This window comes from Aphis gossypii, chromosome 1 (genome assembly GCF_020184175.1).
Source record: "Aphis gossypii isolate Hap1 chromosome 1, ASM2018417v2, whole genome shotgun sequence".
NCBI lineage: Eukaryota > Metazoa > Arthropoda > Insecta > Hemiptera > Aphididae > Aphis > Aphis gossypii.
This window is the reverse complement of record NC_065530.1, coordinates 65,453,498-65,479,434: the sequence shown is the minus strand read 5'-3', so window position 1 is coordinate 65,479,434 and position 25,937 is coordinate 65,453,498. Positions and strand designations below refer to the sequence as shown.

At 27.9% G+C, this 25,937-nt stretch overlaps 1 protein-coding gene across 1 annotated transcript in view; it reads right to left on the bottom strand.

The window, feature by feature from the left end:
- The window catches only part of LOC114121323 (uncharacterized), a 58,975-nt gene extending 38,759 nt beyond the window's left edge, over positions 1 to 20,216 (bottom strand). Inside the window, exon 1 of the mRNA XM_050198798.1 lies at positions 19,923 to 20,216. The gene's annotated coding sequence lies outside the window, so the exon portion shown is untranslated. The remainder of the gene's footprint in view (positions 1 to 19,922) is intronic.
- Between the last annotated feature and the right edge of the window lie 5,721 nt (positions 20,217 to 25,937).

Sequence of the window (25,937 nt, the reverse complement as noted above, 5' to 3'; positions counted from 1 at the left end):
TCTATACTTTAAATTTTTTAATTTTAATGTAAAATAACTAATATTGTGTACCATTAATACAATATTTTATTTTGTATTTTAGATTATTAATTAAATTACCAATTAGAAATGTATTTTTTGTGCTAGAAATATTACTACGTTCAACGGAATATTCACAATTTAATATTTAAATGAATAAAGCTTATTTTAATCAAAACACTTCAAAGTCGAAATTCGTAAACCCATAATGTACACACACATATTATTTAACATAAAATTTATTTTATTATGATATTTAATAGTAGATTTTAATCGATAAGTTATAACAATAATATGAATATTCAGTACGGAAGGTAAGTATATCACAATTTAAAAGTTAATTCTATAATTATTTTTATGTATGTGATTCTTACATAAAAACCAAAAAGTTCAATTGAAATATGAAATAAGAAGAAAAATAGTTAATGTCAAAAATAAATGAATACAAACATACGTAATAAATAATTAAACCATCAGATATAATAATATTTCATATATTATAACAAGTATAAAAAGTAAAAACGAATGACCATAAAGTAAAGATATTCAACCTATATTTTTGAAACAGCTATAATATATAATAAAATTTGTCTTATAAGCTATAACACGCGTAATTCTAATTTATTATCATGCCAACGTGATATAAGATATTTTTATTTTTTTTATTTGAGAGATTAAATAATCTCAAGTCGTAAATAATACTGTTATATAAGAAAAATAATAATTTAGTATTTACATAGATTTTTAATATGAGTAATATATACAAATATATAAATTATATAATTGTGCGCGCGTGTTTTTATCATTAATTTGTTTGTGTTTAATGCCTATAATACTAAAGCGAGGGATTTGACATACCGACAGACTTTTATTGTCGCAGAGGATTAACCCCATGCCGAGTTATCTGTAGTTTCCAACAATCATATTTCTTCCGGCTGTGATCGCGCAGACTATACATAATTATAGGTATGTATACGAGGGCAACACACAAAGCGATAATAATAGGTAATAGGTCTCATATTATATTATCTTCTTTGAGACGACGTTCTTTTAGTGAATAACGATTTCGACCGTTTTGAAATATTTTATAAGGTAATACATTTTTTTAAAAAATAAAAAAAAAATTACACATGCATTATAATATAATACAACTATAGTTTATAATGTATAATATTCATTTTAAAGCAATGAATACAAATTGTAAACAACATAATATTTATTGAAAAGTTGGTATCATTTTTTATATTAGTTATATTTTTTATATTTTTTAGTATATAATGTAGTGTTCACTAATCCTAAAGCAAATTGCTCACATAATATGCATCTTAAACAGATTTATAATAAAATAATATATTCACAGACATTTATTTATCCAACAGTGATCAAAATGGGTATGTTTCCTTCGAAATCCCTTAAAAATACAAAACGAGATCGAGAAGAAAATTAAGAGTTACATACATTTTTCACGTCATCAAATACATTGATCTTATACAGAGATATAAAAGAATGACGATGATAATATTATTATTGTGGTCTTTGTACAACGTGACCTAAAAAAACAGCCTCTTTGGTCGTATAATATGTAAAAAAAAAAATTCCTCGCATACTCATAAGATGACGGCAACACGCTAGGCCTATATACAGCTGGACGTTCCTCCATTGTGTATTAGGTGAAGTATAATAATAATTATAATACTGCTATCGTATAATAATATTATAATGAGTGCATCTAAATCTAACGGACCGGTTATCAATTATATAGTACCTAATACGAATTGACGGTTGTCCGCTGTAGCTACTGACGACAACGAAGCTGATCTCCGGTTGAAAAACTATACAGACGCATATAATAGGTGCGGCCTCTTGTTCGTCAACACCACCCTACAGCAATGAGACTTTCACGATTGGAAAAATACGATAGGTATGGATATGAACGCATGTAGATATTATTCATTAATAAAGACACAGCTGATGTACTATATATTATGTAGATAGAGAATGATAGATTAAAGATAAATTGTAAAACACGTCTCTCTGTGTGTGTATATTACATTGTACGTATTGGTCGAAACGTCTATAATAGCCGCCAATAGGAGAACCTAATACATTATACTGTATTTTTTATTATTTCTTTACCGATTCGAATTGGTTTTATTATATGTATTAAACATCACGATCGCTTCCGTAGAAATCATAACGTTCAAGCGTTGTGTAACGACAGCACTCGTTCCTATATTATTGTGCAACTATTATATTATTACACATAGACCTGTATGTATTATATAGAAGGTCCACAGCGAATTTTTTGCGATCGATTATTTTATATGTACCTATTAAACAGTCGTAAAGAATTACACTAGTGTGAGACCGCGAAATTATAAAGTAATTCAATAATATAGGATAAACAGCCTCTGACTGAATAATATAATAACATTAATAACACTGAATTTTCTATTTAAACAATTTAAATATAAAAATGACATTTATAAGTACACATAAGTAGAAACTATACATTATAATGGCCTAGAAATACATAGGTATGCAAACCGTCTAATTCTGAGAAGTGAGAATAATTCATCGTGATATTTAAACACATTTGACCGTAAAACGAAATAGGTATATCTGTGACTATATTATTAGTTTAAAACCTAATTTATAGTATTGTATTTTTATGCATGTGCCGTATAAAATAAACACATTTTTAATCGATTTTGACACTGTTTGTATAATATTTAAAACGTTACAGGTAAATTTAAATTCGACGATGGGTAAACTCCGATTTGAAGTGACCTTTAAAATGCGATTGAAAAATGATTGTCCGTGCGTGTAACACTGTAACATTACTTAATATTTCTGTAGGTATTGTGTAATATTTTTTCGTCACGATAGTTGCAGTAAAAAAGTTATATGGCGTTAAAGATAATACGTTAGTTTACTTGAATTACGGTTATTAAAGTAGCGCGAAATTCGGTGATAATTGTGTATAAACGAAAGTAATGTGTGAATTACCTATAGGTTTATCTAAATATATATATATGTTTATTTATATGATACTTGCAACTACTTTTACTGATGTTTAGCATAATATTAAATTAATCAAAATCGTTCATTAATAACGTTACGCGTTGACACATGTGACCTGAGGACCAAAAAAACTATCAGAGGTACAAATTTAATAATGTTTAAAGCGCAACTAAACAGGTTTTAGATAATTTTACTATTCTCAGCTATTACTTATATGTTTGGCTGCTTGCGTATACGATTTTGCGAAGGCGTTCGTTCATTGACAACCGGAAACTGGGCGATACAACATAAATTCTTTGGTTTTTTACGAAAATAATAAACTTTTTGTTATTTTTATTTCAAAAACAGCTTACCTACGATTATTTTATCTATTCTGAACACGTGCAATGCTCCTCTCGCTAAATTCGATCGCACGTGAATTAACTTATACTATAATTGTTTTATTTAATACTTAGTATTCCTCTTAATCTAGCATTAATATTGAAAATTATTATCAATATATATAGTACCAAGTAAGTATGGATATAATACTATTTAACTACAATTTAAGCTTTATATTAGCTAAAAATACTTTTTCTTTTATGTACATTGTACAACAACTATTGATTTAACCTGTATTATAGTACCTAATATAGCATATAATTGTTTTATTCATAATACCTTGTAATCTAGACAATTATCATAATCATATTAAGTATATGGAATTAATATTACTGTTCAACTAGAATTTAAGCTTAAATTATCTAAAATACGTTTTATTTTTATAAAAAAAAAACATGAATATCAATTACCTTCAAATAAACTAAAAATTAAAATTTTATAATACTCAATTAAACTAAATATTTAAATATATGTATGTGTAAAAAAGCATTAAAAATATATTTAACTAATATTTCTCACCAATATAATAATATCTTGAAATGTTAACAACTTCTTGATACGATTTTCATTGAATTAATTTTTTATAAATATATTATCATTTATCCTACTTAGAATTAATTTTAAAAACTCACACTAGAGTAAAATATGCCATGTAAACGTAGAAATCTAAAAATGAAAATATTATTTTATAAGACAGGGGTCAAGCTTTTTCTATATTGTACCGAATAAGAAAAATAGAAATATTCTTAATGAAATTATCATTTGTGTATCTTTTATAATTTTATAACTTTCATTCTTAACATAAATTTAATTTGTTGAATTTGAATTTAAATAAAAATGTATTTTAAAACAATTTTTAGTATATATTACATTTACTATTTTTATGAAATAATTAATAATATTGAAAAAAAAAAAAATTTTAAAATTTAATACTGCGAATTAAATTATAATATATTATTTTATTAGATGTGAGCAAGTATACCATTCAGTATTAAAAATATCAAATGCGCAGTAGTTTGTCCACCCATGATATAGATGATGATCAATCATAACAATAATAACACTAATATCTTGAAAAATTATTTTCAACGATAAACATCGATCAATGTTAAGAAATTACCGATAGGCCAATGTATATATAAACATTAAAATACGTATAACACGCATGTATTCTTCATCATTATCCTGTAACCGCAATAATATGTAGGTATATTATATACCTATATACTTATAAAAAGATACACTTTTTAAACTAGTTTGAGATTTGATATGATTTCATGTGATATGAATCTGAATACGTAATTTAAAAAACTTAAGTGAACTGTAAACTAAACGCATAATTTTAGTTAGGTATTATTATCCACATACCTTCTACTTTCTTGCTTGTTATAATTTATAGTAAAGAATAATAAAAAATAATTACCTACATTTTTTAATAAATATTATACACAGTGTACCGCAGTGCCGACGCTAGGTTTTTCGCTGTCTTGTGCCAATTGCCTATAATTTGCCGCCCTTATATAGGTAATTTATATATTATTATTTATAAACAACGCCGTCCCTAAAATTCCAAAAAAATGCCACCCTGTGCAGTGAGCAGTGTGTCGCACATGCCTTCCGCGGGTACTGGTGTACCAAATAACTTTGGTTACATTATGTATTTATTATAGTCATACTCATTCAATCGTGTGCCAAAATTCAGTTTAGGTTTAGATGCGTGAGTTAACTACTCCAAAATTCGGTCATTTGATTCTTAATAATATTATTCATTGTGTCAGTGCATGACGAGTGAAAAAATTTAGTACTGCTTGTTATTTCGATAACACAGTTAGATAAAATCATCCAAAATGGACGTGTTCCATGTTAAGCTTTATACGACATCTACAAAACGACCTTGGATATTTAATAATGATATCGCTATTATAATAAGTATATCAGATATTTCACCATTCTTATTTTATAAATATATATTTTTAAAAATTGTGTAATACGTTATGAATTTAAATAGTAAATTGTATGTTCTACAAGTCCATAGCCTTACTTAAACTTGTACATTTTATACAAATGTTTAAGTAAGTATAGTCACTTTTATTTAAGTACCCCATATTTATGTGAATGAGTTATTATAGTATTGTTTAATTCTTAAAATATTATTATACTTAACATTCCAACTTATAGCACAGCAGGTAGGTATATAATAAGTATATATATATATATATATATATATATATATATTATATACTTTTCCCATCGGGATGCATTAATCAATAATGCAATAACTATTCTTGAATATCTAACTGTATACAGATACATCTATTTTATATTTATATATTATATAATGTATACTAAACCATTTAATATAATGTAATAATAATGTAATAGGTAATGTAGAAGTCGCCATAATGGTTTAGTAGGTTATGACTTCCAACATGCCGTCAGACGTCAGAATAATCCAATATTCGAATCCATCAGTACAATACATTATTTTAACGTAATTATACAACGTACCTCAATCATACTACATCCATCACATGTACATAATATTCAAAAACATATGTCCATAACTTGTTTGATAAAAATCGTTTCACGTAAAAGAACACACAATAAAATCCAATTGGTAAAGAAATGTTCACCGTAAAAAGAAGAGAACTGTCTGCAAGTGTCACGCCTTTTTTATTATTATTTTTTTTTTTTACTTCAAAAATCGAATAACAAAAAATATTATTTCTGTTTTATTTTTATGTAAGTACACCTACTTATTATTTAGTAGGTACCCACATTATTGTATTATTTTTTTTATTTTATCAGACTTGAATAACTTTAGTATAAGTGATACAGAATAAGGTACCGAACTGTCAGTCTTCCCTTTTTTATCTTTAAGATTTGATAACATATTACATATTTGTAACTGCAGTTAGTATCCGTCTCGGTTATTCACTGCGAGAACTGATTTTCCATATAATATAATTTCGTAGTTTATACGCAAGGACCAACAATATTGATATTAATGCGGGAGCCTGCAATTGATTCATACTTTTAATTAGTATTAAAATATTTTACTCGTGGCATTCTGTATAGATGGTTCATCGGAGGGTGCCTTCGACAAAATGAATATCCGTCGATGATTAATCGGCACGCCGTGACTATATATTAAGATAATATGTATCTATATATCGGCGTGTGTACCCAAAACGGTATCGCTAATTGCTTTGAGGCCTCGAAGTCAGTGTCGGCGCACCGAATTGGGCGTCGTTTATTATAATATGCTGTATATATATATATTATATTACATTATATTATATTATACAGTCGACAAAAATCTGATAGCACCGATGGGCGTTTTGGCGGTCTCTTCCCACGTGGTGCGCATTCTTACGGTTTAAACGCATCGTGCTCAGCGCATGGCGTACTGCTTTCGTGTGCGTATAGTACATTTAATGAATCCGATTTAAGTCAATAATATAATAACGAAGCGTAAATACGTTTCACATATAGTTGAGCTAGAGCTGCTCAACAATATTTTTTTTAAACGATAAAGTATGACGTAGGTACAATACAGTAATAAATAACATCATTTAGATTTTGTTTCTCCTCCCAATTACATCTTTAAGAATTGTTCACACTTACAGTTTACACGTGCCTAATAATAATTATTATAGTATACAATACTTTAATCTCATTTATCAAAATAGATTCATTAGTGGCTATAACTAATTCTGTCAAAAATAAATGATGGTAGTTTCCAAGGCGATGAGCATAAATATTTCTGATTTAATTATTTTAGGTTAAGTTATCTAACAATAATTTATTAACTAAACTTTCTTGAATAGCGAGTTACTTTAACTGGATCCCAGTTCGATTAAATAAATGCCTAATACTTTTACTCATTTATGTTATCATTTAAAATAAATATTTTCACTCGGAAGTTAAAAAGTAAAATTAATTTGATATTTTTTTTTTCAATTTGACTAAATTATTTAAAAATATACAATTATTTTCAGTTTTTTATTTTAATTTAATTTGACTGATTTTAAATTATTTATTAACTTGTTCAACCTTGGCCTTTCCTATATAGTTACTTAAAGGTTATATTGTCATTATTAAAAAATTATCATCATTCTTATTTATAATACTTTAAAAATTAAATATATTGAATACACCATATAGCAGGGATGATCAACAGGTCTATAGCTACATAAGTTCGAGTTGATCGCAACTTTCTTTTATCATTTCTTGATTTTTTTTTTTCAGTAAACAAATAATATGTTACAAGTAATAATTTATTATCAAATACGTTTTGTGTAAAACTATAAAATTAAACATTATTATAACTTATTAATATTCTAAGTAAAAGAAATAAAAAAAAGTGAAACACGCATTATATAAAATATATTATTGTTTATTGAGACCCTTTTTTTAGTCAATCGCGACAATTTAGAAAAACTCAGAAGTCGATCACAAGTCTATTAAAGTTGGCCACCTCTTTTATATAGTATACCTATTTATTATACTTTTTGTTTATTTTTTTTTTTACATGAATTTCAAAACTACCACAATCGTTTTAGTATGTCAAAATATTATAAAATTGATAATTGTTTAACTTGGTTCTTTTGATATAATATGTAATTGTTTATATTTTACAGCTAATTTAAATATTAATGTTATTATACATAAGTAATTATACTATTGATGAATTTAAATTTAAAATAAAAATATTAAGCTATATTTTGTTCCTAATACCATTTGGAATAATATTTTATTATTTTACATATTTTATTATACATAATACATATATTAAAATAAAATAAAAAAATTCATATTAGTATTACTTAAAAATACAAACTACCTATAGGAGTAATTTTTAATACAAGGTTTTGAATTTTGAATTTTTATAGTTAAAAGCTATATTAATTTAAAAATGAAGTTAATAATATACCTGTTTTAAAACTCATTTATCTAATATAATTTATATTTTATTTTATAAATTATGTGGTTAATATGATTGTACACATTAATAGTAGATACTGTTTACTTAACTGTATTATAATTCTAAACTGATGCAGTTATAACTTATTCTATATTTAAAAACGGTACACAATTGAACTACAATAACAGCGTAAACATATTTTGTAGGAGTACATCATTGGGTGCGAACAAATTAAATCCTCTAATTATGTTTGATGCACAGTAATATAATCCGATTTTTAGCATATTCACGCCCAACATAAAGGTGTGGTCTGCAAAAGGTATGCAAATCACGGTTCGATTTCAATCCAACCGAACGAGTTAATGACACTTCAATCAAAATCGGTATGATAAAATAATGTACAACTATTATTAAAGAATTTTTAAAAATAATTCTGGTACCTATATATTGTTTAATAATGTCGAAACAAAAATTTGAAATCATATGATTATTTTTATACCATGAAGTGCAATATGTATAATTATGTAGATAATATTATAATATATACTATTCGCAAGCAGTAAAACATTAATTTTTCAAATTATATAATAGCTGCAGATTGCAGAGTACTTTAAGAATTACAAACATAATATTATAATATGCGAATATACGATAGAATTGTATAATAAGAGTGCAGTCTTTAAGAAAATTGATCGGTGTATTTAAACTGTAAAAGACATTTACCCTCTAATTTTATATAATGTATATTATTTATATGTGTGCGAATACGATTCACTGTATATAGTATAATATATAGTATACATCCGAAATATAACTGATAAAAAAATCATCTTCGTGTCTAAAAAATTAAGACTGATATTCGTGTCAAATGAATAACGATTTTTTTCCCAACTAATCAATATTGATATCATACTATGTATTTGATTTTTTCTAGTTTGTTATACGATACAATTATTTGGTCTTCCTAAATTATAACAATAGTGATATATTGGTCGATAGTCGATATTACATAACGAAATTATTATAGTGGACAGTTGATAACTTATACCTACATTATATTTACGTATTATACGTTTTCCTGAGCAGACGACACATATATATATATAACAATATATTATAGACACCATATTCGACCACTGTCGAATTGAAAAACGAACATTTTTTTTTTTATCGTGACGAGCAATCAGGGGATAAACGAATATAAGTAGGTATATCGTGCTGCAATAAAAACCGGTAGCTAAAATCATAGGTACGCGTATAATAATCATAATATTATATATTATATGTCCTGATTATATTATCAGCCATATACATATATATATACAATATAATGTATTTTAAGTCGTATATAATATGTAATAATTATTATGCACGTTTTTATTTCAAACGCTGCGCGGGCCACCGTTCGCGTAATAACAGTTACTATGATAAACGAATAGCTATTACGATCTGTGGCCACGGGGCGAACGATTGTGCGCGGGTTTTAAAATGTAGATACCGTTCGCTCGCCCTGTGTAATCCGAACGATATATTATACATCATAATAATATTATTATATACTCGTTCCCTACGCCTCTTGGATTCGTATACAATATTATACATATATATTAGAAGTGTACAAGAGACATATGCTGTGCGCAATATGCACATAATACAACATATTTTTGGTGTTGACCCAGATCGAGAACGGAATAATAATGATTTCTCCGCGCGCGTTAAAAGTGAAAACCAGTCGCGGATAACTACATTGGAAAAAAATTTTAATTTGTTTTTTTTTCTCCTAAGCTCGTCTGTCGACGATTTTTTTGCGGGACGCAAGCGAATTCCACACCGGGACCACTTTCACACAACCTCGACGACAGAGACGTAGTCATATTATCTCCGCGTCGGATACATAGCTATAAGACATATACACACATATTATTGTAGCGTTTTGGTGTTTAGCAAATTCTTCGACACCACTACCGCCGCCGCTGTACGAATGATATATAAAACAAGTAACGTACCTACACGACTGTCAAGGTCAACTATCGCCAACTTTCCCCCTAAGGTCCGAGTATATATGTAAGTTCAACGGGGTTAATCCGTGATTGCGATTTATATCTTCGGACTCCGAACGATAATAACAATATTGTTATTGTGTTTGGTCTCAACGAGAAATCTCCACAATACGTGCGATGGTTATTATTATAGCCTATAGGGTTTTTTGTTTTTTAGAGTTATAGGTTAGGAAATAAATATAATAATTATTACAACGAGTGAATTTAATTGCATAAAAATATTACACGCTTAAATGGTGTTAAACAAAAATTTTGCTGACGAAGATGATAGCGAGCTAAGTAATGGAATCCATTTATGATATATAATATGTAAACAATATAAAGCGTGTTATAGAAACGATTAAAGAAAGGATTTGAGCGATCTTCGGAGTCCTCTCGCGGACGCGTTGTATCTAGTATATAATATACATGATTAAATATTATGCATGGCTATTATTAATTACTAATTATAAGTTTAGATCACGAGAAAACAGTTTCGTTTGAGACGTAAAACAAAACTTGAAAATAGTAGGTATACTATTTAAATTATGGCCTATTATAATAACTGATGCTAGGAAATTTGTTTTAAACGTTTAGAGGCACTTTTTACTGATGATAAAATTTTTCAGAAAAAAAGCACATTCTTACCATCTCAGTATAAAATAAATATGAATAGGTACAAATATAAATCCCTGGACCCATACGGGATTTGACAAGTAATGTACGACGATTGCCAAGGTCAACGCCATAACAGCCACCGCCGTCGCTGACTTTCCCTCTTCGCGATCCGTCCCCGCGTATAAGTTCAAAGAGGTTAATCCGTGATTGCGATTATATTATATTTTATGTATGTGCACCGACTATAATAGTTTTAATAATAATAATATTGTTATTGCTCGTTTGCAACGAGAAATCGCAGCAATATAGGGTTTTATAAACATCGTTATTTATCGTATTTATCAAAGACGATGGTAAAAAAAACAAGAATATAAATAAAAAAAACATTACTTGTTTGCTTTTATACAGGTAACACGATCATACTTTCACCCAAAATTATGACTTGTAGATTTTGTCCGACCACCTCACCCCACGGAAAATTAATTAATGATAGAACTTTTGTCGTAGAGAACCATGTATATATATAAAAACGCGCATAAACTCAACTCACGCACTTAAAAATTACATGGGTTATTTTTATTCATCTCGACCGTTGGACATCAAAGCCGCGTTTTCGTTTTATTATCGAGTCACGACCCAGTAGCGGAATATAGGATAAATAGGTGGCTGCGTGGGCTGAAGCTCCACCCTTGGATGATATTTAAAAGATACTTTTTCGTTCATTATATAAAAAAAATGTGTTATTTTAATGTATAGAGATATATACGCACAATACTATACACATTTGTAGTGGAATATCACTTCTAAAACTGCTATTATTTAATATACATTTGTATGAGTATCATAAATTATTACAGGTTCATATTTTTTGTCTAGCCACCTCTTTTTTCTATTCTTATAAACACCCCTTAATGGTAGATCCATACAATATTTAATATTGTAACTATCACAAATAATATTAAATATTATAAGTATCCTTATTAATTAAAACTAAATATTAGGTATTATTACAGTCGGATTCACCGGGATAAATTTCCACGTGCAATATTGTGCAAAACTTTCATCTTCGAAGTATATTTATAGCACATGCACCGTATATGTAGATCTGTGTACAAATAATTAACTAGATTATTCTCGGTAAACGAGAAGGATTGGCCGTATTACGTTGCTGCAAGATATTACGCGATCGCTACAGATCAAAAAGGTTTTTCTACGTTGCATTATATTGGTATTTTTTTTATTAAGTAATGTAGTATACGAGTACCTATAGGTTATTTAATGAATATAACTATTTATATTGTTATCATGCAAATATTTTTTTACAATTTGGTCAATAATTGTTAGCTTCGGAGTAATGTTTATAACACATAATTTAATTTTAAAATGTTGAAACACTAAAACATATAAATAGGTACGTATTAATAAGTGTACGATTAAAATTAATTTTTTTTTCTTTTGTTAGCTTACAACTTGCATCTCAATTATCGAATTCCTATACATTTTAACTATAATATAATAACAAATACAATAAATTGTACAGTAACCACGTATTTTAATGAACACGCGCATGGCGTTATAGCAATTCAATATGCTTCTATAGCTATTCCAAATCATTAAATGTATATGCATGGACGCGTGGTTTTTCAACATGTATCTACAATAAAATATGCATACCATTAATTTTAAATAGTTATAGACTACTGCATATAACTGTATTTAAGTATATTGATAAATTCCGATCTTGCTTAGATATTTAGAGTGATACGAGACTTTTAAGGCAGACTATAGATTATTTAAATTTTAGTTTTACGTTACGCTAATATTATATAATTCTCACCCCTATTCATTTAATATACACGAAACCCAGTGAGTCACAACGTCAATGTCATGACCAAAAACTAGTGTAGATTTCAAGGGCACACGATCGTGTGTATAATAACAATATAATAGTAGTCGTCTGCATTGGACCGCGACACTTCCCCGTCGGTGCACCGCGTATATTACACCATCGAATGCACTTGGCTATTGTATGTATTATTTTGTAATTCATATCCGTTCGTGTACAATACTGCGTCGTTCGGATTAATTGTATACGTTTTCGGCAACACCGATATAGTTTCTATATGAGCCAGACATCCAAAATATTAATACATATCACGTATAATATTATATTGTTAGAGTTTTTGAATTTCGGGGGTGAATCCTTCATTTTCCATCTATGTAATATCTAGGTAATACTCACGTATTATTAACGTTAGCGGTTTTTAAGGTTACGGCCATGTATAGAAGTGTCCCCCGGCACGAGAGTCGTTCGTCCATATACGGACAAACAAGGTAAAATCTGCTGGTGGACAGTATCGAATGACTCATTCGCTCATCGCAGTAGTTTTCGCTGAATACATGCGTCTTTTCGTATAATATAGGTATATTTCTTTTTCATCGTGTGCATAATGTACTTAGCCACTTAGGTACTTATCTGATTACATAACACTCTTTCGGTATCATGTGTATTGTGTATACACTAGGCGCATTTACGAGTGATGTTTTTCATTTAAAAAATGTATTTGTAAGTACTATTGACGATATTATGAATTACAAGTATGATCAGTGAAAATTAAAATTACTTATTATACAACATTGTTCTATGAATAATATAAAAAAATCATTGACTTGTGCCGAACACGATATTATTTTGTAATTATAATTGAATTATAGACACGAATACAATTTCCAAATTTTATGGGTTTATTGTTCTCATTAATTAAATTCTTATAAATTCATAATCCATACGTGGCTCTTAATGAATATTGCCTTAGGAAACACTCGTAATTTTTTAAAAAAAATATTTTATATTGTTCGCTAGAATTATTTCATAACCTCCTCGTTTCAAGGATTCTTAAATAAAAGCAATACCCACGTCCCATGTCTTATAGACACATATATCAAACGCTGCTTCTATATCAAAAACAATACAACTGAGGTCAACAGTTGAAAAACGTACGCTCTATTTTCCATAATAGAATATCGTGAATTCTCGCTTTATAGCTGCAATATTATAAGTAGTAATAATAATTTACTCCGCTTAACTATTATTTGCTTTTCATTTTTCAATAATATTAAAAAGACATATATGTACTGCCACTTTACCATTCACTAAAAGTGTATTTGTATATAATTTTGAATTCGAAATTGATAGAATTTTTGTATAACCACTGTGATTTTAAAAAATTTTAATCATTTGTATTCAAATTATTTGTACTATTTAGTAATAGAATACATTATAAATAATATTAAAGTCACCATTTTCATATTGATATTATTATGCTATAATATGTTCTACGTAACGATTTTGGTCTTGTACGATTGAAGTCATATGCAAAATTCTTACTATCTATATAATAATCGACCAGTTAACATAGGTAGACCTATTATGCTACATAGTAAATTACTCTATTCAGCCCTCTTAACTTTTTTTCGGACTTTCAAGGTTAACACCAAAATCAGATCGACTCTGCCAGCCTCGGAACAGCATGGTAATAACCCAGTTAAAATATAAATATAGGTATATAATAAATATAACTTGTTTGTTGAAAGCAGGTAGGAAGCTTCGAGAATACAGCCGGAAATAACGTCACACATTATATAGGCAGAAGTCGCGCTGTCGACAAGGACGTGCGGCCAGAGACTTCAATATTAAAAAAATAATAATCAAATAATGTAATGAACAGAGCCTACGCTCTGCGCCCTCAGCAGATAACCTTTCCAACTGTTGACTACCGCGTCTCGCCCAGATTTGCAACTAATATTATAATTGTGATCGTTTCGTAAAATACGCGAACGGCGCATTGTCACCGCCGCATAATAATAATATAGTTATAATATAATTTAATGGACTCGTCTGAAAAAGGCTTCCGAGTCAAACGAAATTCCGCGGGCGTTGCCGAGCCTCCGGGGATGGGCACTTTATGTTTGTGGTTTTGTAACATAATCACTTGAAATCAATGTGTCAAGGGCACACGATATAAGCACCTATAATATATGCGCGGTGTATCAGGTGTCCATGCACGTGTTATTGTTTACATTATTGTTATTATCACGAATATTATTATCATACCTTTGTTAAAGGACAATTGAATTTATTATGATCTCGATATTTAATTAAATCAACTCGATTGTGTCCAGCAGCACATTACACTATTGGGTCAAATATGACATTGAATAAGTGTCACCACTCAACCAATTGCTGCTATTAAGCTGATACACAGAGGTATGCCTACTAAATATACAAAAAACTATCGCTTAACGGATCCAGTAACAATGCATTTTTTAGGATTATTTATAATACGGACAACAATATATGTATAGATATTAAGTTATATTAAATAATATAAATATATATAAGTAAACGAAGATTATAGTACTAGACTAATAATATAAAAGTATATAACTATAAAGTTAATATTTTTTCTGTCACGAATATTGTGCGATATACATCTACTGCACGCGTATGTCTAAGATTTCAGATCCAGTAGTACACGAACCCACACGTGAGTTTTTTATAATATTTTTAAATTGATTATAAAATCAGATACAAGCTGTTTGGACTACAGTCAATCATTATTATTTTTTCATGTTCAATCACTTCTCTCTTATAATACATCAGAGTATTCGAAAATCAAGTAGATCCATAATATTGTATAATATTATACTGTGTGTAGTTTGCTTTTATAATTTAGCAATGTTTTTTACCCGTTATTCTTATAATAACTAATAGGTACCAACAACAAAGTATTATTTTTATGTAATACCGATGTCCATCTATTTGAGCCGTATAAATTATAGAGCTGTACATAATCGTATTATCTCGACACCGTATAAGTCAATAATAAAAATATATAATATATTTAGAAGTTTTGTTGTAGTATCTGTACCATCGTGATAATCATATATACAGCAGGCTGTTTACATTCAATAGAATTCGACTTGTTGTCAAATACACATTCATACGAATCAGAATCTCGCGAACAAACGAGATGACGATCCGTACAACGGCCTCTCAACGCGTTGTCGGTTTATTGAATATTATAATAGTATGCATATGTATATATATAATATTATCATATACGATAATGTGCACTCTTGCAGGTCGACGTCGCTGTCGTATGTGTACACGTTTTTGTGTATTATTATTATTATCAAACATTAGTATATACACAATGAATTATATAGGTATATAAACTTCAAGGATCTCGTCGTGCTGAGATATTTTTTTTATATTAATTGTTGTTTGAAAAAAGTTACAGCGCGGGTTGACGACGTTCAGTCGAGATTAGTGTTTTTAGCATTCACACACACACACACACACATACAATTATACATAACTTTACTCGTATTATATTATCTTATACGTTTCGTTTACGTATAGATGTAAACAGTTTTGTCTCCGTCCTCACGTTTAACGTCCGTGAAAATGACGACAGCTGCATGGAATTAGTATATTATTTAACAATAATATGCGAGTTCGTTTTGCTCTTCTGCTACTCCGCCTGCAGTAAATATCTCATACATATTCTGCGTGACTATACCTACTGGGATTTGATTAAAAATCTGCGCGCGTAAACCATTCGGCAGTGACGTTCGCTGTCTCGTATGCGATCAATTAAACAATACAATATGTAATATATTATTATTATTATTATATAGGCGCGTACTCGCAAACGACGTTGTTTTTTATGTGTATATAAACATTTTTTTCGGTAGCGAGTGAACGATGTAAACATTTGAAAACACTCTGACGCGTTTGACGTACAATAAAATTGCTCAAACAATATATATTCATTATTCACGAACGATAACTGCCGTCTATTATATTAGTTATAACAGACTATATATATATATGTGTGTATAGTGTTAGTGATCGTAGCAAAACTTTTCTTAAAACCTCTCAAAGACCAAAACTACATTACGCATTTTGAACGATTTTTCGCTGTTGAGATTATGATGTTTAATGTCGACCGCAACGCAGACAATGATGATGCATTTCGACACATTGAAAAAACAGCCACTATAGTCACTGTTAATGTTAAACCATTATTTTTACACCGCCGCAAACAGCCAAAACACTGCACCTGTTCATAATAATATCGTATTGGTTCTGTCCGCACCGCGTCTCCATCACATTATAGTATGATGTCACACCGTAATCAGATGACGAACATCCGAGTTAGTCATAGTCACATCCGTCATACTTCGAATTCTCCAGTTCCAGGAACTCGCGGTTTTGTACTTAAATATACGGAGGCATAGTTTAGGTATAACTATATTATGAAGACTAATATTCTGACATATTCTGGATCCATGACGTGGGCATACATGCGATTTAACGTAAAACTAAATTTACACGAACGTAAAGTCGACAATTATTACAACATAATATTATGGTATGGTAATATGTTTATGCGTATAAGTACACACCTAGCCCACAATGTGTATATTTATTATGCTTGTCGGTATATAAAACCGGAGAATATGAATTCGCTTATTTTTTTGCAACAGACGTAGACATCGCAGATTTCTATTTCGAAAGTATTATATTTTTTTTTGCGCGCGCGGCTATATAGTCCCGTGTGCAACATTAATTCGGTACCTACTACCTACATGCAAAAAAAATCATCCGACTCTCGGTTCTTGTATTTGCGCACTGTGTTTATATATTTTCATAGCCCCCACGTACGTCTGCCGACACCTTACGCCCAAATACAACCGCTGCGACGACGTAGCGTGTGTTATTGTAAACTAGAAAACTACTATTTATCTTTGACCGGAGGGAAAAGTGCTTCGTCAAACCTTGTGTGTATATGAGTGTATATGATATACCTATACCTAATAGTAGCTACGACAGGCAAATTAAAGAAAAAACTCTGAGTAGGTACAACTATTTTTATAGGTACTGTTTCGTTTAGTAGTAGACTATAGTAGATACTATACCTACCTTTAACAACCCGCGAACTATATTTTCGAAATTAACATAATACATCGAACTATGGTTATAGGACCGAAACATGTTAATCGAACAATTCGATATTTCTCAAGTTAATGAGTGGTGAAACTTAAAATCACGCTTAAAACGCCTCTGAGAATTTCTATATAGATACTGACCTGTTTCTATAATACGCGCACATGTATTCCAATATTGACTTTAATGGACTCATATTATTACTATTCTGAGTTAATTTCAAAAATGTAAATGAGATAGTATTATATACCAGTTATCTGCTTGTTTTTATATTTTTATTATTATTATTATTTATGAAAATACTCGAAAGAATTATAGATATTAATATTTTCAAAATACATAATAAAATATAATAATATTTTAACAAAGAGAAATTAACATAACAATATTAGGTATGTAATTGTATGAATTTGCAAAATCATTCAATTACAAAAGTACCTAACTTAAAATTTATCTCAGGGGTAAAAATAAAAATCAGCAATAAAAATGAGTAGTATCAGTTATCAGTTTATCACAATGAAATTTAAAATAATCTTTAAGCCCTAAATATATTGTAGGTATATAAATCTCAAATACCTATCAAATATAAATAAAACACTATATTTGACTTTGCTGGACTTAGAGTATCTAAGTATAATCTAATATACTAATTTAGATTTTACTGTATTATAAATAAAATACAACTTAGGTATAGAGTGAGAAAGAACATAAAATATTAAATGTCAACAACGATTTAAATAAAAAATATTAAAATAAAATAAAATAAAAAATATTAAATAATTTATAATAAACTCGGCAAGTAATATACTAGGCTATAGCAGCATGTTTCAACGCATATGATAAATAGCATATCCGAGTATTTTTTAACCATCAAAATTAATTAATTTCGTTAAAAATATAAAATGAATATACTTATTTGTATTATTATTGTTAATAAATAATAATTGTAAATGTATTTATTTTCTTAATACTAGACTGTTGATAATTTTATTAAGATTTAATTTTAATAAATTATAATTTAAATGAATTAAACAGACAAAATTAATACGACAGAATATAATAACATGTTTACCTTAAAATATGTAAAGAATACCTACGACAAGCAGAATAATATATTGTCAGAAATACTATGTTATAACATCCGCATAGACAATATATTGTTTTAAAAGTATTAACTAATACGTTTTTGTAGACATCGAATACACCCAATGAACTGTTTCATTGGCTAATTAAAACAATTTAAAGTCGTACTATTATAATTTAATTTAATGAAAAATTAATTCAATATTTTTACTATTCAAATATTAAGAAATATAAACCGAAATATAATTGATTTTTTTACTTTCATTAAAATCTTAGCTGCATTTATAATTTGAATCAAAAAAGTAAAAAAATTTTTTTATGTTTCAAGTTTTAATATAAGTTATAGTAAAACTTATTAATATTTATTCAATTTCGTTATTATCGGTCGCGTTTTAAACCATCAACTATGATAACAGCTATTACTTATGAGTCTACTGAAACACACGAAGCTCAATTTTGTGGATTCATACCAAAACAATAGGTGTCCGCAGACATAAATAAACATAAATTATGAATAGTGAATTCCAATGTCTACGCGGTGTGATTCAATGTTATAAATTTATAATTAATTATTAAATTATTTAACCATAGAATTTATTTTCATTAATAGTTTATAGATACCTATTGCGCGACACGTCTTATTTTTATTATATGACAAGCGTTTGTTAATTATTATTATCACCACGCCCCCATAATATTACTTATATAATATATTGAATATAAATTACAACATATTTTGCTTATTCGACTCATTTATATGTGCACGTACGGTTGATTAATATTACGTTTTAAAATGTGTAATTTTCCTATTTCTTACCTTGTTATTTTTCGGTCGTTTCTGTCTTCAGGACGTGCAGTACGCTATCGAGACCTGCAGAGCCGCTGCTGCTGCAGTTGAGAATAACGCGACCAGGCACGGAACCGTTTACGGCATTAAGTTAACCCCGTGCGTCTTTTTTTCACGACGACGAAAACGTATTAGCACAGTACAATATCGCGTAAAATCTTTTCGATGGCGGAATAATGAAATTTGTAAAATCGGAGTAAACTACACGTGCGCCAGTTTTTGGAGGGAACGCGTGACTGACACTCTGACTAACTTGGTATTGGTGACCGGTCGCAGTGGTCGTGAGTCCGCGGCAAAATAGCGACGGGCCGACGAGGCGGAGACATCTAGCGGTGTTCGTAGGCAAACCGGTCCGTCTGCGGCCTACGCGCTATCGTCGCGTTGACGCACCGTACAGTATATGCACCACTTGCAACTTGAATTCGAGTGGGGAATGAAAAAAATAATAACAACATTAATGAATATACAAGAATAATATTGTACGTTTATCAAAATTAAATAATAAAACGTAGCGTGTGGTTTAGAATCCAAATAAAAACAATATTAACGGGCAAAAGCATTTAGGCGAATAGTAAGGTATAATATTATTATCATTATTATTATAGAACATAAAGTTTAAATATCATAAAATATTATTCACGATTATTACTTAATAGTTAATACTTACAAATAAATATTAAAATATGTATAATATATATAAATATAAAATTTTAAATTACTAATATTTAAAAAATTAACAAAATAGTCAACTATAAACTGTGGAGTATGGACCCACTATATATGAATAAGATAATGATAATCCGAAGAAAAACAAAATAAATTTCATACACAAGAGCTAGGTATGTAGATTGGAACGGATGGAACATTTCAAACAAAATCAATTTAAACAACAAACAACTAAACGACAAAGAATGAACATTAAAAAAGTGAGATTTTGATAGGTTCAATGACTGAAACAGTGAAACATATTATTTTGTGCTTATGCTACGATACTTCTCTAAAATAGTAGTGTAGACGTGTAGTACAAAATATAACTTGTATTTTAGTCGTATTCATTATTTATGATCGGAGAGATTTTTTCCGTAAGACAAATAAATTAAACAGCAAATGAAACCCTTGCAAAACTCTATCACTACTGCTTGTGATCTCGTGTTCATCTCCCAAAAATATCGTTTTACATAATGATGCAAATACTAAATATACCTACCTAATAGTCGTTTTACGCGGTCGATTGGTGACGAGATAATAATATTGTCGTTTCGGCAAAATTCTTGTTATTGCTCGCAATGAACTTAAAATACTAATACCATAACTGGCGTAACTTGTAATTTTTGTAAATGATTGTAATAAGGTCGGAACTCGTTATTTAGACATAATGTTGTAGCCTGTAGGTAAGGTATGCCTATGAGATTTTTGCGATAAGAGTATATTATACCAACCATAGAATGTGCCACTACCATACTATTACAGTAAATAATTCTTCTAACCTCTAACGATTTCCAACAGTTTAGAACTTTAAAAGACTTTAAGCATTCGTTACGCCGTGTATCTAAAATACGTATTTAATTTTAATGGCATTCTACTACATCGATTATTATTGATGTATTCTCTTCTATATTATCGATGATATTACCAATCGCGGCCTCAACATAACTTGAATTGAATTACGTTTTGATAACATATAACTAAATTCTTATTTGGTTTTATTACCTGTCTCAAATTCTTGTGAAAATCATTATGCATAGAATACTGTATAATTAAAACACTTTAAATTGCTATTTATATACCTTTAATAAGAATTAATAGGTTATACGCACGATTGGTACACGTAGAATGACTATAATAGTCTATAATGTATAAATAAATAGAATAATACCTATAATTAATATGTATACGTTAAATATTCTAAATAAACATTTTATACATTTTTAAAATCTAGTCAGTTAGTAAAATCATAACTGTGTTAAAAATTAAAATGCAAACTATCAATACCTAAAAAAAAAATTCAAATGAAATGAATATAATACATTATTTATCATATAGGTGTTAAAAAATAATATACACAATTATTTTGATATTATATGTCGACTAAACAATAAAATACGAGTAGTAAAATACAAATTTAAATTTATTTTCATTTCCAATTCACAAATCTATAAATTGTAATCAATATACATACTATGATACCACTAGAAAATTTTACATTACCTATTTGAAAATGACACACCTGCAGTCGTAACCCATCGATAACATACAATTTGAACCAAAGATACCTATAATATTAACAATATTATCTGCAATTATAAAACCTGCAGCTTGTGAATTGTAATAATATTTCACTCCACACAGAATCTCAATAATAATTATTAATTATTATTAAATATTATAAGCAAAGATATTATGTAGGTATATTTATTATTTGCACAGTTTAATAGCTAGGTATTTATTTTTCCTCTTTTTAGAGTTGATCGTAAACATGTATTTAATTATCAAACGCAGAAAACGCACATAATATATTATTAAATATTACAAAAATATAAATAAATCATTTCGATCATGAAATATTGATTATGATAGAGTGATTAATTGATAATAATAATAATATCTTTATTTACGAAAATAAATTCCAAATATTATGTTTCTATAAATATAATTTATTAAATTTACTTAAACTGATTTTAAAATGAAGTATTTTGTGAAGTAGGAATATGTGCATTATTTACATCTTATTTATTTTTCTACTCATTACCCGTAATAGGTACATGGTAGTATGGTACATCGTAATAAAGTGATCGGTTTTGGTATTGATTATACAGGCGTATAACATTATTAATACTTTCTTATTTATTGTTTATTTATTGCTACTATTATTTACCTCCCACATATTAACATAAAATTACGCCACTGACTTAATACATCTACTAAAAAGACTCAATGAAGAATAATTATGATCGATTGATATTACGATGATCTCTAAAATTCTATAAGTCATAAGTGATATTAAATTTTTAAAACTGTATATTACGTGTAATTATTAATGCTTTAGGATCTAGGTAATGATAAAGCAAACAGTAGTGCAAAAAATTCATATTATAGATTGTTATTAGGCGTCGAGAAAGTTAGCATAAAGGTATTTACTATATTATAGTAGCTATTAAATGCATGTATTTTTAGATATTATTAAATAGATATAGATATAGAATTAAAAATTAATTATAATAATATGTTATAACTAGTTCGATTATGAACTATCGATAGACAAAAAGTTAATATATAATTTACTTATATCAGTGACATCTAGCCTACAGTTATGATTTATAGATTTATTGTGTATGGCGTATGCATTATCTAATGAATTATAATTATAAATAATAAGAAACAACTTTGGTAGATATATTAGCTGAAATGTGTTTTTTGATTTAATACGATAAATAAAACAAGTAAGAAAAACACAACTTGCAAGTATGCCAACTTCCTGGTTTTCATAAGTAAAGCTGTATAATTTATGAGTCTAAAATTAAATACAATCAGTACTTAACTGATTATATGTATTATATTTTATGTCTTAATAAATTGTATACAGACATACAGTATCAGAATACCTATAACGTCAAAAATAGTTAAACAGTACAATTTTCATATAGAATTATTGAGGCGTGACAATATTAATTTGCATAAAAGATTTAAAAAAATGCATACTTATTAAAAGAATATTTTTAATTAATATGATGTCATTGATTATAAACTCAAATATTTGTTATAACTTATAACTTATCACCATTAGTCAATAATAATAGGTACATTTATATCATACCAATACTCTAGGAAATCAATATTTTCCAATATAGGTACTTAATAAAAATAATAATATTAATAAAATGTTTGCTTTATGACACTCATGCAGTCACACTATTATACTTATTACCTACATGATATATTATGTATTATAAGAAGGTATATACCTTAATCGGATAAACTATATAACCTTCTTAGTCTATAATGGTTATGTTGGACGTTTTTTTTAGAGAGGAAATTATTAAGATTTAGTTATCCTTCACGCTGCTTATAATGTCATTGATTTGAATATTGATGGATGGTGGATTATTTATCTATATATTAGCTATACTGCATAATAATATGTATATTCCATGCTCTACATGAATTTTATTAAGTTATCAAATATATTTTTTGTAAATCACTATGTAGGTATTGCCATTGTTTCAACGTCTACAATTTTTTCTTTCTATTTTTTACTATCATACGATATCGGTATACGCGGTATTATAATACACGTGTGCATGCATAGCATAATTATTTATAATATACCTACAATTTGCTATTAAACTATATATTGTGAAATTAACTTTTTAGGTTAAAATTCTGAATTATAAAAAAAAAAAATACTTAAATGTAGATATTACAATATGATTGACTTAAATTTATTATTTCATTGTCTTAAAATCTGAGTCTATGTTTATAAATTATAAACTTTTAAAGTTGTATACTTGTATTAATACATATTAAATAGGTGGGTACATTTATAATCATTAATCAAACATAATGTATAATTATTTGTTACTTGATCGATTGTATTTTTTAACAGGGAGAGTAGGTAGGAAATGTTAAAAACAAAATCTATTTAGATCAATTTAGATAAAGATTTATTGATTTATACTTAACATCATTAGTCATGACTCATGAATCACGATAAAATTCCAAAATATTGGTGAAGGTTTTTAAATAATGAGATAATATGTGAGAGAACGGAGGATTAGTCTACTCAATTATAACATTTCCCTCATTATAATTAAACTTGGTACTCGTAAATTCAACAATTGTAATTAAAGTGCAGATACTTATGCAATTGCATATTTTTCCCTTTTTACTTTTTGGGATTTTTGACAGTTATCTTCATGAATCATAACAATTTGAATCTAATGGTGAATTTTTTTTTTGCATATTTCTGCATATTTAATGGTTATAGCATATTTTTGCATTTTTTACAAAACTCGAAATGTATTGCATAGTAAACATTAAGCAAACATTGAAAAAATATATGTAAAATAACATTTTGTCAAGAAGAAATATTAAAAATAATTTTGTTGGCATTAAATTATAAAAAGAGCAAGAATTTATATAGGTACAATCGCTTATTATTTTAATTTCACTTTTTTAGATTTTTTTCAACTGAAAAAATAACTATCTTCACGAATCATAGTATTTTGAATCTATCTAATGGTGAAATTTCATTTGTATAAAAGCGTATACAAATATATATATTTCTGTATATATTAACGAAATTCGAAATATATTGCATATTAAAACAAAATTTATATATATATTTAGTTTATTTAAATAATTGATTATTGAAAAATGTTTAATTTGTGAATTTTATAAAAAAAAAAAAGTTTCTTGTATATTTTTATGATTTTTACTACATATTATATGTCATAATTCAATACATTTTAGTACATAATAAACATACTAAAATCATCTTACAAACACACTATACGTTTTAAAGAAACGTCGTAGTAACTTTTAGAACAATATCAATATCGAATATCTCTGAATTTAATGTGAAAAGCCACAAAATATGGTTTTTTTAAAAAAATCACAATTTGTAAAATACTTGGTGAAGGAATAAGTTTTCACACTCAAAATTTCACACATGTGATGTAATGCGATGACTCAGGAATAGAACGCGGCTTTCTATGCAATTGCTTATTTTTTCTTTTTACTTTTTTGGATTTTTGTCGGTATCTTCATGAATCATAACAAATTTGAATCCAATGGTGAAATTTTATTTTTATAAAATTCGAAATATATCGCATATTAATACGAAAGTTTTTTAAACGCTTAGTTTATTTAAGTAATTAATTATTGTAACTTGTAAGTTGTTTAATTTGTGAATTTTATATAAATAAAAAAAAATTTTCTTTCATATTTTTATGATTTTTACCGCATTTCATACGGCATATTTCGATA